Source organism: Narcine bancroftii, chromosome 12 (genome assembly GCF_036971445.1).
Source record: "Narcine bancroftii isolate sNarBan1 chromosome 12, sNarBan1.hap1, whole genome shotgun sequence".
Taxonomy (NCBI): Eukaryota; Metazoa; Chordata; class Chondrichthyes; order Torpediniformes; family Narcinidae; genus Narcine; species Narcine bancroftii.
The window spans coordinates 96734915-96750748 of NC_091480.1; the positions used below are offsets into that span (position 1 = coordinate 96734915).

The following is a 15834-nucleotide window of genomic DNA, read 5'->3' on the forward strand; positions in this document are numbered from 1 at the left end:
GTCCACAGAACCTGGTCTCCAGGCATTGATTTCTTAGTTTAGTTGCACACTGGTTTTTTAGTTGGACATGGAGAGAGATTGGTTATCACTGCAGACTTTTGACCTTGGCAGGGGATTTTCCTGGGTTTCTAATGTGGTAACAACCACCTTTAATTTCTTCACAAGGGAACTGTCACATAGTGACCTCTTAGTCATTAATACTAGGCCCACTCCTCCAAAGCCCTTTTTAGGGCTGCCAAGTGACCTTGTGTCACGTGAGTCTTCTCCTCTAAAACTCCATCTTGGGTTATCAAGTGACTTCTTCCACATAAAGTCCTCCTCTTGAAATGGGACTGGAGAAGCACAGGTCGGGGGCACACACACACTCTAGGAGTCAGAGTGTCATAAACTTCTGTCAGGACAATTCTTTCACCCGCGGACAAAGCAGCTCAGTCTCCTTTCTTCTAACTGTAGCTGCTGGGTGAGCGCACTTACAGTTCCTCACGGCAGTGCCTGCACCATGAACGAAGCAATTCAGCCTGCTGCCTGTTGAAGCTGCCGGGTTAGCTCCCCCACACACACCGACCATATGACTAACTGCCGGCCAACAAACTGTCGTATGACTGACTGTTCAAACTCAGGGCGCTGGGCTCTTCAACTGCCTTAGCGCACGCCTTCAGAGAGGGCATGACAACAGTAGGAGCACTCTCCATGAGCCTACCGGCTTCAGCACGGGCTCACGCTCCTTACAGCTGTCAATTCCCAGTGCATGTCCTTCGTGCTCCAAGCAACTTTCTCAGCAAGCTGCTTCAGTGCTTCCCAGTGTCCACTCCTCTCTCGCACTGCAGTCAGTCCTGTCACGAGTCAAAGATAAAGCTGTCCAGGGTCCATAGCTTTACCAATGGAAGTATCCAGCACTGAACTCTGACTCAGCAGTAAGTAACCCTTCACTCTGGCACTTTGATCCTGCAGTGGTCAGATTTTTTGGATTCATTCATTCTTGGTAGTGGTTCACTTTTCCCTGAAGCAACATGCAGTGGTGCATTTAAGTGGCTTGGCCAAGCATCATCAAGATCACCACACTGGAATGCATCATGCTGAGGTTTTTAATCATAAGTTAAAAACTTAGCATTTGATACATTTCATTTACTGTAGCTCACTCAAGCATGTGGAAATGGAGTCTACATCACTGTGGTTTCCTGATAAGTCAGCTGAAAGCATGAACCAAAAATTCCATGTTTGACCTGCAGTCTTTGCTAAATAGTTGGTCTCAGTGAGGGCAAAGAAAGTAGACTTCGACTCCTTTGGATTTATAAAGGGCAAATTTCTTGATCACCTATTTTGATGTCTGTTGGGACTGCAGGCAATGTAGTTAAATTGGTAGCATTCCTGCCTCAGAGTTGGAAGATTGTGATTTCAAGCCACAATTCAAAAACTGGAGAATGAAAATCTTATGGCATTTGCCAATGGCAGAGGTCTTACCTATTCAGACAAGTCCCCATCTGACCCCTCAAGGATCTTGAGTTTCCTCCCCAGAATTTCAGAAGAATTATCCCAGCAATCTGATCAATATTTATGCTTCATTCATTATTACTGAAGATACTTCTATAGCAATGCACTTGATGTTTGTGGGAGTTTGCTGCTTGAAAATTGTTGGGTTTTTTTTTAAAAACAGAACCGACTTCATTTTGCTATAAAGGCTTTGGCACATCCTTGGTTGATGGAAGGATCACAAAATCCCATGGCTTCTTTTCTATTTGCAGAGGGTTTGACTTTGATTAAACAATGCTCATTTGTGTATACCAGATTGAAAGATTCATATTAAGAATCAATTGGCACCCAAAGACGCACACACCTCTGAGTTACCAGTTTCTTGATTGTTGAGGGCTCAACATGACACAAAGTCGCTTCATCAGAACCATTCTGATGAAGAGATTTCGACCTGAGCCATTGACTTTGTTTTACTTCCCACCGACATGGCCGGAACTGCTGAGTATTTTCAGTAATTCTAACTTAAAATTGTTTTCATTTTTTCCAAAAATTTAGAGATAAAAATCAGTAACTAGCCTATGCTGTGCAAATACACCCACATGACCAATTATCCTTCTCACTTTGGAATCTCTGTTTTAGGTTTCCAGCATCCACAGTTTCTTTGTTTTTCATCAATTCCATTTTTCAGTTTTTTTTTAAACTTCTGTGTATGGTTAGGATATTTCTGACACCTCTGAACAAAATCTAGTAAGTTTTTTTTTAAAAGCAAGAAGCCCAAAGGTATCGGTGCCACAAGACTCGCATTGCCAAGTTCAGAAACAGTTGCTACCCCTCAACGACAAACACAATCAGGGACCCATTTAAGGACTCTTACTTGTGCATTTTATTGATTTATTTTTATTCTCTGTATTATATTTTATCTATACAGTTCTTTATGTATACACTGTGTAGAGTTTGTTTTGCACTCCATTCTGCCTCACCTGGAGTAATAGGAACCTCAGGGTTCTATGTGATGTCATGTACAGGGACAATAAATCTGATCTCTTACAGTATAAGAATTGGTTCTGTCACTGATAGTTGACTCTGTTGTCAGCTGTTCAGTCTTGTATTTCCCAGAAAACATTTCATTCGTTGGTCTTAAACTCGATGAAAAGTATTAGGATATTTTTTCCTTCTGGGTCATCTTTCTCAGGCAGTTTTGTGAACAGAGGGAATGTGTCATTGAGTCTGAACGGGCATGTTGGTTCAGACTGACTTTTCCGATGTATCTACTAATCTTTCACCACAGTCCCTGGACACAACATCTGCACAGCATTTCCCAAGTTCCAGGCTCATTTGAAATTATGTTTTTTTTTGTGTGTCAACTATTATTTGGGGGTCTTAAATCCTTTGTCAGAGTGTGATTCAACAATTGGTTTATTGGAGTGGGACAGCTCTATCGAATAAATTTGATTTATGAATAACCAAGCTGGATGGGTTTAATGGGTCATCTTCAAAAGTATATGGTTTTCTTCTTGTATGTGAAAGTTGAGCTTCTATAAAACTAAGGAAAGCTTAGATCTACAACGAATAGTCCATCTTGAACATTTCAATTACTCCTACGCAAAGCAGAGAATAGTTTCAGATGGTCTTTGATTGACAAGACATTTCTGAAAGTGTGCAGCTGTGATCAATCTAGGAGAGCACTTTTAGTCACAACTTACAAAAAGTGATAACATTTCTGGCAATCTTTATCTGAAAGTTATATGGATTTAGAGTCTTGCTAATCAACATACATAATCTACAGTTTACGTTTATAAAATTATCTTTTAAAGATGCGTGCAGCCAGAAAGTGTACATTCAAACCATATATGTGCAGTGGTATTTCGAAGTCCTATGAATTGATAGCTCCACCCCCCCACCCTTCTACTCTTCCCTCTCGATTTATCCTCTTCCTTTTTGAAACTAGTCTTGGATCTGCTTCCACCACCCTTTCAGGCAGTGCAACTGACATAGCAGCTCCGATTTCGATAATTGGTAGTGCTCCAACAAATTTTGTACGAAGCAAACATCCTTCCAATAGCTGAGAATCGGAAGTGATTTAATACATAATTATTGTTTTTGATTTATCACCTATCTCCTTGAAACCAAGTTCTTCTCCATCTGCTACCTACTAATTTTATTATTCATACGCACACTCCTGAGTTACCAGTTTCTTGATTGTTGAGGGCTCAACATGACACAAAGTCAGAACCATTCTGATAGAGATTTCGACCTGAGCCATTGACTTTGTTTTACTTCCCTCTGTTTCTCAGCTGCAAATCCCCAAGCTGTGCTGTCGCTTCAAAATGCAGTTTTTTTAAGTCTCTGCTACAGAGGCCAGGAACATAATCACCAACCCAAAAGCAAAAGAACCCCAGCTGCTGGAAATTTAAATTAAAAAGAAAATGGGGGAATCAGGCAACATCAATTTAGAAAAGAACAGAACAAAAGTCTCACAGGCTGCACAACCTGCAATTTCTAGTTTTATAGAAGATAATCAATGTTTTTTTTTGTTCAGCTCATCCCCAGGTCAAGTGGGATTAATAATAAAACATCAGTGCCGGTCCAACCCAAAACAAACCAACAATCAGGCATGAATTTGAGAGTGAATTGAATGAAGGCTGTCAATTCCAATGTTCCTGCATTCCAACAGAGCACATTATTGTGTTCTAAGAGCAACGTACACTGGCAATAAGGATGGACCCTAACAGTTAGAAGGGCAGACAAATGATAAGTTACTGGAACATGCAGTATTAGAATTAAATGTAGTTAAATATCTTTGTGGCCAACATTAGCTAGAGTTGACAAAATTGTCTGAAATTGTGACTGCAGTTTAACTTGGAAGGCAAAGAATGGAGGCCATTCAGACATTGTCCAGTCGCAATTTGTATGCAGAAGTTATCAGTTCACATGCAAGAGAAATTGGATTAAAATATTAGTTTTTGAACTTAAAGCCAACATGATTGAAAACAATCAATTTTGGAAAACCTCTAATTGTTGCTCAAGTTATGGTTGAACACACTTGTATACGTGTACACATTATAAATTTGAAGAGTAGGCACTTGGAATCATAGCACTCCAATTTCTGTTAATTCCCCGAGCATGAAAGTCATTGATCAATTTTAAATTAAAATAGGAATCATTTCTTAGAAAGGAAAGTGATAAGATCATCAGCTAAGTTTAGATATCTGACAAAAAGAGAATTTTGTGGCCATTGTGACCTTTTGAGTTTCAGTTCCTGGTCTTCAGCATGGTGTTTGTGTAGTAGACTATTTGACTGGATGGTTAGTGACCAGAAGACCATCACTCATCCTTTCTGCAGCTTGAAAAGAAAGCTAGAAATTGTATAGTACAAGCCCTTACAAAATCTCTGCAGTATTGAATGGGAATCAATGTGTAATAAAAAAATTATTTGTTTTATGAAAGTCTATCTTACGAATTAAAATAGAATGAAGAGTCCTTGCTCTAAATTAACAAACTAATTATTATGGTTAATGTTTTATATCAGAGTGAATTCTTCAATTTAAATTTTAAATTTAGACCTACAGAACAGTAACAGGCCATTTTGGCCCAGCGTCCAAGCCACCCAATTACCTACAACCTGGTACATTTCCAATATTGGGAGGAAACCAGAGCCACTGGGGAAAACCCACGCAGACAGGGAAAGCATTGAAATTCCTTACAGACAGCACTAGATTCGAACCCCAGTCCAAATCGTTGGCGCTGTAATAGCATTCCTTTACCTGCTACACCAACCATGCCATCCTTTAGTGGAGTAAAAAAAATTATAATGAACATTAGAGACTGTTGATTATTAATTATTTAATCTTATCAATTTATATTATTGTCTAATCATCCTTGTGCAAATAGAAAGCCCCGGTCCTGAAGAGAAGGCTGGTGTTCACATAGGGTAATTTCATTGATCAACACCTGGTCACTGTGTGATCAATGTGTTATAGTAGAGTTCAGAAGGTAAATATTTCATCCAGAAAGATGTGTTTTTAAAAACACACTTCAGGCTTGATCACACATCCTCCAGAGCACTGCAGAGATGCTTCAAGGCAGTAAATGAGAGGCATTTGCTCAGAGAGAGATGCTTCTTATGTCCCATGAAAAGCGACTGATCCTCTATTCTTTGCATTCAACACAGTTTATCCATGGAATCCAAGAGAGCAAGGTGTTGCATAACATTTCATCACATGTTGTTTTGCAAGTCCACGAGCATTTTTTTTTAAAATAAACCCTCAATTAATCCTTGCTCCAGTTATTTAAATGGAGCATCTGTTTGGCACATAGAACATTATACAATATAGGCCCTTCAGCCCATGTTGTGCTGACCTATTTAAACTTACTCTACAACAATCTAATCCTTCTCAAACTCACACCCATAACTTTCTAACATCTATGTGCCTGTCTCCTAAATGCCCTTCTTGCACATGCCTCCACCATCACCCTTAGAAAGGCATTCCAGGCACCCACCACTATGTTAAAAAAATTACCTCCAAGATCTCCTCAAAACTTTCCTCCACTCACTTAAACAGATGTCCTCTAGAATTTCCTATTGTCAACCCAGAAGAAAAAGGTGCTGGGTGTCCATCCAATCTTATACCTCGTAAAATCTTGTATACTTCTATCAAGTCACCTCTCATCTTTGTCAAATATCCAATTCTAGAGAGGATCTTTATTGTGTAGATGTGCTTAGTAGGCAAGAGTTTGAATTCTGGCCTACTGGAGATGATCAAAGGTGAATATTTTCCATTGTAGCTGTATTACAATATATTAATCGTATTGGCATGAAGGTTCAGTGAAGGCCCAAACTTCAAGCAATCAAAGTCCATACTCATTCAGAGCTGATAAACTCCCTTCGAGTTCCAAGCATGGTTCATTTTAAGCCATTGAACTGGCAGATAGTTTCAAAATGTAGAATAGGGAAGAGCAGATGAAGTCTTAGTGAAAGAAACACCCATTAGATGGGACCACAGCATTGTAACAATATCCTGCTTAAGAAATAACCCAGTTACACGGTTGGCATTTAAACCTCCCTTATTCAAAGTTAACCCAGGTGACATGCCCCAAGACTGTGAATTATCCCTGCACTCTTCACTTCTATCCTTGGAGCATCTGGGCAATCAGAACAGGACCCTACTCTACCTGTTGCCCCTCCCATGAATTGTATCTCACTGAGGTGGTGTAGAGAGATGAAATGGACTTGGATGTGGAAGGAAAGGGGTGGTAGTGGAGAGTTCTGTCAGATTAGAGGCCTGTGAAACATTGTTAAAGAGCATGCTCAGCAGATTCCCTCCAACCTATGCACATGGAAATCTTTAGGTCACGAGGACCACTCACATCTGAATGTCCATCCTGCTTGTCCTTACTGCTGTAGAGGAGGAGGAGCATGAAGAGGTGTAATAATATTATCCTACATCTGCTACCTGATTTGTACATGGATGCCTGAGGGAGTCAAAATTCAGCTGATTGTAGGGAGGTCAGGCATGTCAGATTAGACAAGCATATCTTGATGAAAGATAGGTATCTTCATGGTAAAAAGCACATTCAATTTATTATGCGAGTCCGTGAAATTGCTCCATGGTTTTGGTCGTCTCCTTCCTGAGGAGCCAACATAGACCATTTCCTGAAGTCCTCTTCTGATGCTCCTGGCAGGCCTCAACATCCTGCCTGCTCACCTACCTCGCATTAATGAGCCGATCAGTGTACCTCTGGAAATCAATCAACGTTCATATCTCTGTAGTTCTCACTACACCAGATGTATTGTGCGTTGCAATGGTTTTGCTGCCTTGAGGCCCTTGTCTTTCAGGACCAACTTCCTTTTGTGTTGTTGCATAGTATGGGCAGCTGTGCTGAATTTAGTCTGGTCCCTTTGTAAACTACTGGTTGTATTTTCTGGGTGTAAAATGCATTGAAGCTGTTGATCCTTAGTTTTTGAGCAATTCCATGATTTTGAGGATTGGGGGGAGTGCTTTACAGAATCCAAAAATAGGTACAGACCAGATATGTTGGTATTATTTTCAAATGGAATATTTAGTTTCTTTGTTCTTCTACAGTATTCCTTCTAAAATTGTCTGCATTAAAGTTTATATCCCAGATATGTACTTGTTCTCCAGGCTTATCAGTATCTGTGTCTTATCACAACCTCCCCACAACTGTAAATTTCAATGTTAACTTCTACATTCTCTTAGCTCACTGGAATCCTCTTACATGAAGAGAAAATAAATTTCCCTTCTACTTTTATTGTAATGAAACTATAGTCATTTATTTTAATCACATACTTTCTTTATTAATGGCATAGATTTAGGCTTTCACAATTACAAGAGGAATTTGAACAAGACCAATTCCAGTGAATTAGTCAGATAACCAAACCTAATGCAAAATATCCAACAAGTTCTGCAAATTTTCAACTTTGCATAAAACCAGTCATGATTCAATAAATAACTCAGAATAAGAGAAGCCAGGTAGCGAGGTGGTGGGTGGAAAATGAAGTACAGACATTACTGAAACACACAGTACTCAGCTTCAATTAAAAAAAAGGCATGGCTGGAAATGGTTAGAAGTTGTTCAATTATACCAAAAGTGTCTACACTGCAGAATTATAAAGGACTGATGGAGTGAGTCGCTGATCTTTTAGGGACCCAACAGCACTCATTTTCAAACAATTGCTGTTTACAATTAATGGAGGGCAGCCACAGGAGGAGGGAAGAGTTTTCTGCTGTTGCTCTCAGGGAGCAAATCAGGATCATCAACAATTAACCCTTGTTGAGGTCTGATCAGCCCTGAACTGACACTCCCTCATTTAAATAGCCTCTGAGCATTTTCTCTCTCAGCTTGCCCATAAACCACCACCATTTGGGCTGAATACAAACAAGGAATCAGTTAACAAGCAAAGAAAATCATTGAATTATTTTGCTATAAAGACGAGACCTTCTACTGAAATGTTACTATTTTTCAGGAAACATCTTCCCTTCTGCATGGTTAATGGAGCTCTCTCGCATTTCCTCCCTTCTCTCAAAACTCCAAAGTATTCGCTGGTCTTCACCTTTCACCTACTAGCCCCTGCTGTTTCTACAAGCAACATTTTCCTCTGCCCACCTCTTTACACCTTCAGCAGAGACCATCGTCTCCATGACACCCTGGTCTATTCATTCTTTCCCCACCCACCCATTAACACTTTCTCCTGCATCTACAAGAGGTGCAGCACTTGTAGTTACACTTCCTTGTTCATGACCATCCAGGGACCTAAAGGTCCCTTCCAGGTGCATTCCTTCAAACTCATTCATAGCTCCCTCTCCATCGGTGAGATCAAGCACAGGTCGGGCATCGGATGTACAGAGAACCTGCATTTTGTCTGAAATGCCAATACTGAGCTCTTGGTTACATGCCATGTCAACACCCCTTTCCACTTCTACATTGACTTGTCCATCCTCAGCTTCCTCCACTGCCAGGGAGAAGCCCAATGCAAAGTAGAAGAGTATATCATATTCCACCTTGATAACCTACAACCCAATAAAAATGGGGTTCTCCAATTTCAGGTGACCTTTATTTCTTGTGTTCTCACCTCCAGACATCCCATTTTTGTTCCTTGTCCCATTCCCCACCCCCCCCCCCCCCCCCCCACCCTGAGTCGATTCCAACACCACATCACCCTTTTGTCACTCCTGGTTCCATTATCTATATCCACATATTTCACCCCCTGGATTCTCTCACCCCTCCAACCCATAAATCAGGATCCATTTGCCCTTCACTTCTCTCCTTTATGGTTCTCGTTATCACCTTCCTTACCAGTTTGAGTGCTAGTAACCTACTTATCACCTTTAAACAGCTGTCTCAATCTTTACCCCCTCTCCACCTGGTTCCATCTACTTTTCTCTGCTTCTCACCCCACTACCTCCATCCTCACTCCATCCCTTCTATCCTCCACTTGGATCCATCTGCCCATCATCATTCATGCCTTCAGTCCACCGGTTATCCACTGGCCTATATCTCATCCACTTGTACCAGCTCACTTCTCTCTCCACTCAGTCCTGATAAAAGATCTCAACCCAAAACATAACAGTTGCATTCCCCCCACAGATGCTACGCAACTCATCGACTTCCCCCAACAATTGTTTGTTGCTCCAGATTCCAGCATCTGCAATCTCTTGTGCCTGTTAATTTTCTGAACTTTCATTAAAGAGAATAACTCCCTTTTACTTTTAATGGAACTTTAAGTATTGATGTTTTACAGCAAGAATGGTTTAAATCGAATAAAATAATCTCCTGAAAACTATTATATGCTTCAGATAGGATTTTAGTTCAGGCAACTATATTGGAAAGGTAAAAGTCTCTGCCTGTCTGCTAATTCAGTGACCACCTCAGATAAAATAACATTGTATTTTTCTATCTCCACTTTAAATACACTGTTCTAATAACTTTTCAACCATCTTGTGCAGATAAATAAACTATCCCATCTGATTTAGTCCTTCAGCATGCTGCATAGGTAACGGATATCAATAGTATACCGTATATCACACACGCATGCTCTTTCACATACGTGGGACTAAGTTTTATGAAAAACCAGAATGATGGAAATCTATTTAGCACTGGATGGGAGAAGCAAGGGATCTTCATTCTAAAGTTGTAGATTTCCCATCAAATAGAGGTCAAGGCCCAAGGAGCATTGTTAATATCCTTGCAGGTCTTCCTGTTTGTTCTGTTGATTTGGTTTCAGCATTTACTGCAGCTCATTATTTGGACTTTGTTTGTTCGCAGTAATTTGTTAAACAGGATATTATTCACTCCTGCAGCTGCTGTAGTGGCAGGTCCTACCACTATTTGCAGACCCTGGAGAAGCTGTGGAATGGACATCCAGTCTTCCACTGCCCAATCATCTGGGCTGACAACTCCAGACGTAAACTGCCTGGTGCGAATTTTTTTTGACATTAATGTCCAGAGTTTTCTCCGATCTCACGGGTTGTGCACTCTACTGAATTGCAAACTGGCCCAGGGGCGCCAGAGCAGGAAAATGCACAACCACCCCAGCAAGGAGAATCCTGGAAGAGAGCCCTACAGGGTAAAATACCACAGTAGTGGACCAGCACCAAACCAAATATCTCTCAGCAGGGCACAGGCTGCTGGTGACGAGCTTCTGGGATCCAGGCATCAGATCCAGGATTCATGGCTTCCTAATTGCCTGTGTCAAAACCAGAGGCCAAGGAGGATGATGGAAACCTCAAGCTTGGGTTCACCACTGGACAGAACAAGAGAAAGCACATCCACTGATGTTGTGGGGGAGCAGAGGCATCGGAGGAAGTGGCAAGATCCACAGACACATCTCTTTTTTTTTAATTTTTTATTTTTCACACTATAAACCATATTGACCAAGATACATACAGACATTTTTCTTCTTAAATATATAGTGTCGTTTTATTAAGGGACTTGGAAAGAGGGTCAATTTGTTTTGTAGCACTGTGGGCAAAGGGCAAAGTTGAAGTCAGACAGGAATGTGGCATGTGTAATATAGAAAGTGAGGGTTTGGTAAAATAGATTTTTAGTAACATTCTTTCCATGACAACCTGCAAAATGTTTGCATTTGGAAGAATCTAGGTGTCATTTTACACAAATCACAATATTTAACATAGAACCATAGGGTATTACAGCACAGAAAACAGACCTTTTGGCCCTTCTAGTCTGTGCCAAACTATTCTGCTAAGTCCCACCACTGACCTGCACCAGTCCATATCCCTCCCATCCATGTATCTGTCCAAAATGTTTTTAAATGATTTTAAAAAAATGATTCAGCTGGAAGCTCATTCCATTTTCCCACCACTCTGTGTGAAGATGTTGCCCCTCTATGTTCCCCTAAACTTTTCCCATTTCACTCTTAACCCACATCCTCTGGTTGGCATTTCACCTACCCTCAATGGGAAAACCTACTTGTATACAAAATTATGATGTGCATAAATAATGCATCTGTCAAATCTCCCCTCAATCTTCTACACTCCAGGGAAAGTCCTAACCTGCTTAACCTTTCTGTTACTCAGTTCAAGTGCCAGTAACATCCTAGTATGGCAAGCAATTGAAATAGAGCAGCTAAGAAGTCTTATGCAATTATCTAGGACCTTGGAACAAAATTTAGGTTGATCCACTATGGAAGGATGTATTTGCACAAGATAGAATGAATTGAAGGTTAACTTTATTTATTCCTGGGTTTTGTTACATGAGGAAATATTAAGTAGAGAAGTGCTACATTTTCTGAGTTAATAAAAATGGAAACATTCTCTTTAGAGGATCGACATGGTGGATGCTAGGGTGCTTTCTCCCCTTGATTTTTAAGTAAAAGTCGCAAACTTAGAAGACGACTGATCTCAGATTGAGATGGAGAAAATTTGTCTCACAAAAATTTGTGAACTTTAAATTATTTACCCAAGAATATTGTTGATGGATATTCCATTAATACATTTAGTAATGAGATCAATAGATTTTTGCTGCCAAGGGAATTGAGGGTTATGAAGATGGTCCAGGAAAGTGAATTTGAGGTCAAAGTTAAGCCGTGATTTAATTGGCATATGGAGCAGGATCGAAGAGCTAAATGGGTTATTGATTCTCCTATGTTATATGTTATTATAACAACCTCACCATCATTTGCTCTAAATACACAGTGATCATGTATTCTTTTTAAGGGTACCACAAGCCTCTGGGTGACTTTGCAACACAGCCCAATGTCTAGGTCTGCCTGAAAATGAGTTGTTTGCAACTTTATTAGATACATCAATTTCCTTTGAATTCCAGCAGTATCGATTAATAGTAGAACAAATCATTAACTTCTGTTTCAGAAATTTTTATAAATCTAGACAAATAACTAATTTATTTTAGTTTTTAAAACCTTTGCAAGAAGGGGGTTTTGGGCCTTTTGTCAACCAACAAAATTAATTTCGGTGCAATAGTAGGGCAAGATTACCAATATTTTTGCTTTAACCTCACTGCAGTTAGCCAAAGGATTGCCTCAGTTCACTCTGATCTTGTGCAGCTTTAGTGGTTTTTCTTAAGGGACACAAAGGTTTATCCAAATAAGAAGTTGCAATCTCTTCATGAATGTCAATGAGCAAAAAAGTTATGCAAATTAAATAATTTAAGCCTGAACAGATGAGCGTGCTGTTTAATTTGATAGCTTCTTTCCACATTTGACTTACATACCACATCCTTATTCTTTCAGTTGTTTCTTCTCTTGCTTTTACAAACCACACAATGCCATCCTTGGTGCATTAAGAATTTCACAAAGGTAGTTTAAAATCGCTCACATTCTGAATGGCTTTTTTTGTCAATGCAGCTGCGCTTGTACAAATCAGGCATAAAAACGAGAGCACCTCACTCTGGTTCTCTCTGCTGAAGTAGTGACATAACTGTCCTTCTCCTCCCCATCCCCCCCCCCCTTCAATTTTTCCTCACCCTCTCCTAAATGAGCGACTTCTACAGGAAAACAGACTGCTGCATGCAAGTCTGGACAATGGTGAAAAGCATTTGACTGAGGGAGGCTTTGTAACAGAGTCCCAATTCTGCCTTCTTCTGGCTGAACATTTGAAGTTGATTATGACAGGTGACCATTTACCAACACACTTAAGTGTTGATTAGCATTCAGCCAGATTCCAGAATCTCAGTTTCTGAAGTAAAATTGCATAAACCTGCAGCATAGTTAATGATCAATTTGGTAAACTTGTCCTTGTCAATACTAACTACTAAAGTACAATCAATGTTGAGCCCTACTGGGGCTACAATTGTGGAGAGGGGAGTGTTAATATGTTAGAGTCCAGAAGACCCCAAAACCCAGCAGCAATAGATATGCACCACAACAAGGTTACCTAAACAAAAGTAGTTTTTAAAATCATCTTTGAACAAGAAAACAGAATTAAACCAACTTATTACCTAACCCCACCTCTAATATTAAGTGCAGGTGTGTGTAATGTGTATTTAAGATTAGACAAGTTCTTTGGATCACAGTCCAATCTCACTGGTTGCAGGCAATTCTTTTACTGTGCAGAGGTTAGCATCAACAAAGTTCACCAGGCTTTGGTGCTTAACAGGCAAATAGTTACAACTCAGGAGGGTTCTTGTTGGTCTTCAGAGAGATTTCTTTTGTTCCAGGACGTCCATACCAGATTCCTTTTTAATCAGTCTTGCTGACGAAACTTACCCCCCTTCAAAGTTCTCCAGATGATCCTCCTCCTTTCAGGAGACCTTTCAGACCACCAGTCTTCTCCTTTGACCAGGCAGTCTTCTAAAGATTTGCAGCTTTGTCCTGGAACCAATTTCTGTCTTTATATAACCACTTACAGCACAGAACAGACCAGGTCAGCCCTACTAGTCCATGCTGTAACAAATCCCCACCCTCCTAGTCCCACTGAACAGCACCCAGTCCATACTCCTTCCTCTCCATGTAACTATCCAGTCTTTCCTTAAATGTAACCCATGATCCCGCCTCAACTACATCTGCCAGAAGCTCATTCCACATCCCTACCACCCTTTGCGTAAAGAAATTTCCCCTCATGTTCCCCTTACAATTTTCCCCCTTCAATCTTAAACCATGCCCTCTAGTTTGAATCTCCCCCACTCTCCTTTCTCTGTTTCACACCCACCCTCTCTAAGAGAGAAACTGTTCTGTCTGCAAAGATCACATGCTCTCCCAGGCACACTGTTGAATGTTGCATTTTTTGAAAAAATTGTGTTTTAAAGTGCCTGTGTGCAAGCTGCTCCAATAATTCCTTCCCAAATAATCTCTAAATTCTATCACAGAATGACTAAGAATGAGAAGAATAGAATCTTTTGAGTGGCGTGGGGTAGGGTAGGGGAATACAACTGAAGAAACATCTGTCACAAGGTTAAGCCCAAGATGGTTGCTTTGGTGCCATTAAATAAAGGGGAGGAATACTTGTTAATCAAGGCTGATGTAACTGAAGGAGGAAGATGAATGAGGGGAGAAAAGAAATGCTGGAAAACTTTAGAACAAAGCAGTTGCTAGAATCCGTTAAGGATAATGTTAGAAATACTATGCCTATCAGGTAACATCAGTAGAGTGAGAAATAAATAGCTTGATGGGAGAATGAGACCAGAATCATCAACTTGAAATTGAAGACTGTTGATCCAAGAGCCAGTGGCTGTCAGCAAACACAGTGGTAATGGATCAGCATGTGAATGAAGTTAATAGAACTGAGATGACATCAATTTGCTGTAGGGGGAAGATGGAAAACTGACCAGGAAGGCACCAAGACTGACGATAATACAAATATTCTGGAGAATTCCAGTAGCATTTATCCTTATCGGGGAGGGGAGTCAGACTTTGTCCACAGATGAACTGGATAGTCTTACTGATGGGGCAGATTTGCAGCCGAAACCTCACGTTAAGGCCAACTGCAGGACAAAGTTTGCAGACGATCTTGTTTGACCTGAACTAATGTTCAGGTAGTAGGACAGAGACTGGCTAGGGCAAGTGTTTCTTGGGAGAAGATAAAGGTAAGAGTTTAACTTACAAATGCTTAGTTTAAAGAGACTTTGATCCTCTTGTTCCTGCAATCTGCACACCAGTACTTGCCTTCCTTTGCTCTTCTATGCCTTGGAATGTGACAGTAGTAAATAGTCTCACCATCATAAATGAACTGTTTCCACTATTTGACAAAGATGACTACATCCTCCTCCTCTTACTTCTTCACCACATCTAATTGGCTCAGGTACATTCACCTACTTCCATTTTCATCCAGCCAATTTATTCAAAACTTGTGTCTATCCACATTACAAGTGTTACATAAATGCAAGTCATTGTTGTAGGTCAGATACTGGAAAGTCCTCTCATGTTGAATCAGTGTGATTTCACACATGACCAAGTTTATTGTCACATGCACCAAAGCCCAGTGAGAAAGTTTGTTTTGCAAGCGGGTCCACTGCACATAATACAGCAAATAAAACAGTGCAGAGGTGTGGAGTCACACACTAGATCACAGGCAACATTTTATTAGTGTGGTTCATACAGGAGTCTTAAGTGAGAAAGATGGTGCAAGGTCTCACACTTGAGAATCTTCTGTGGGAGGAGGGAGAAGAGTGTGTGGCCCAGGGGGATTTTTGGCTATGTTTCTAAAACAGCAGAAAGTATTAATGAATTCTATGGAGAAGAGGTGTTTGTGATGGGAGAATTCCCCAAAACATCCTTTTTCACTGAGAGCTACATCATTTCAAGTTATTGGAGTTCCAACTTTAAGTTATTTTCATTGGTCTAGAGAACTCTTGATATATTCATGGTAAATTTCATCATTAAAAGTTGCTGCACTGAAATCAGTGTTACATCAGCTCAATATTTCAAGCCAG

General features: G+C 40.3%; 1 protein-coding gene across 4 annotated transcripts in view; it reads left to right on the forward strand.

The window, feature by feature from the left end:
* The window catches only part of LOC138746709 (unconventional myosin-Id-like), a 303031-nt gene that overhangs the window by 260737 nt on the left and 26460 nt on the right, over window positions 1-15834 (forward strand). The window lies entirely within an intron of this gene.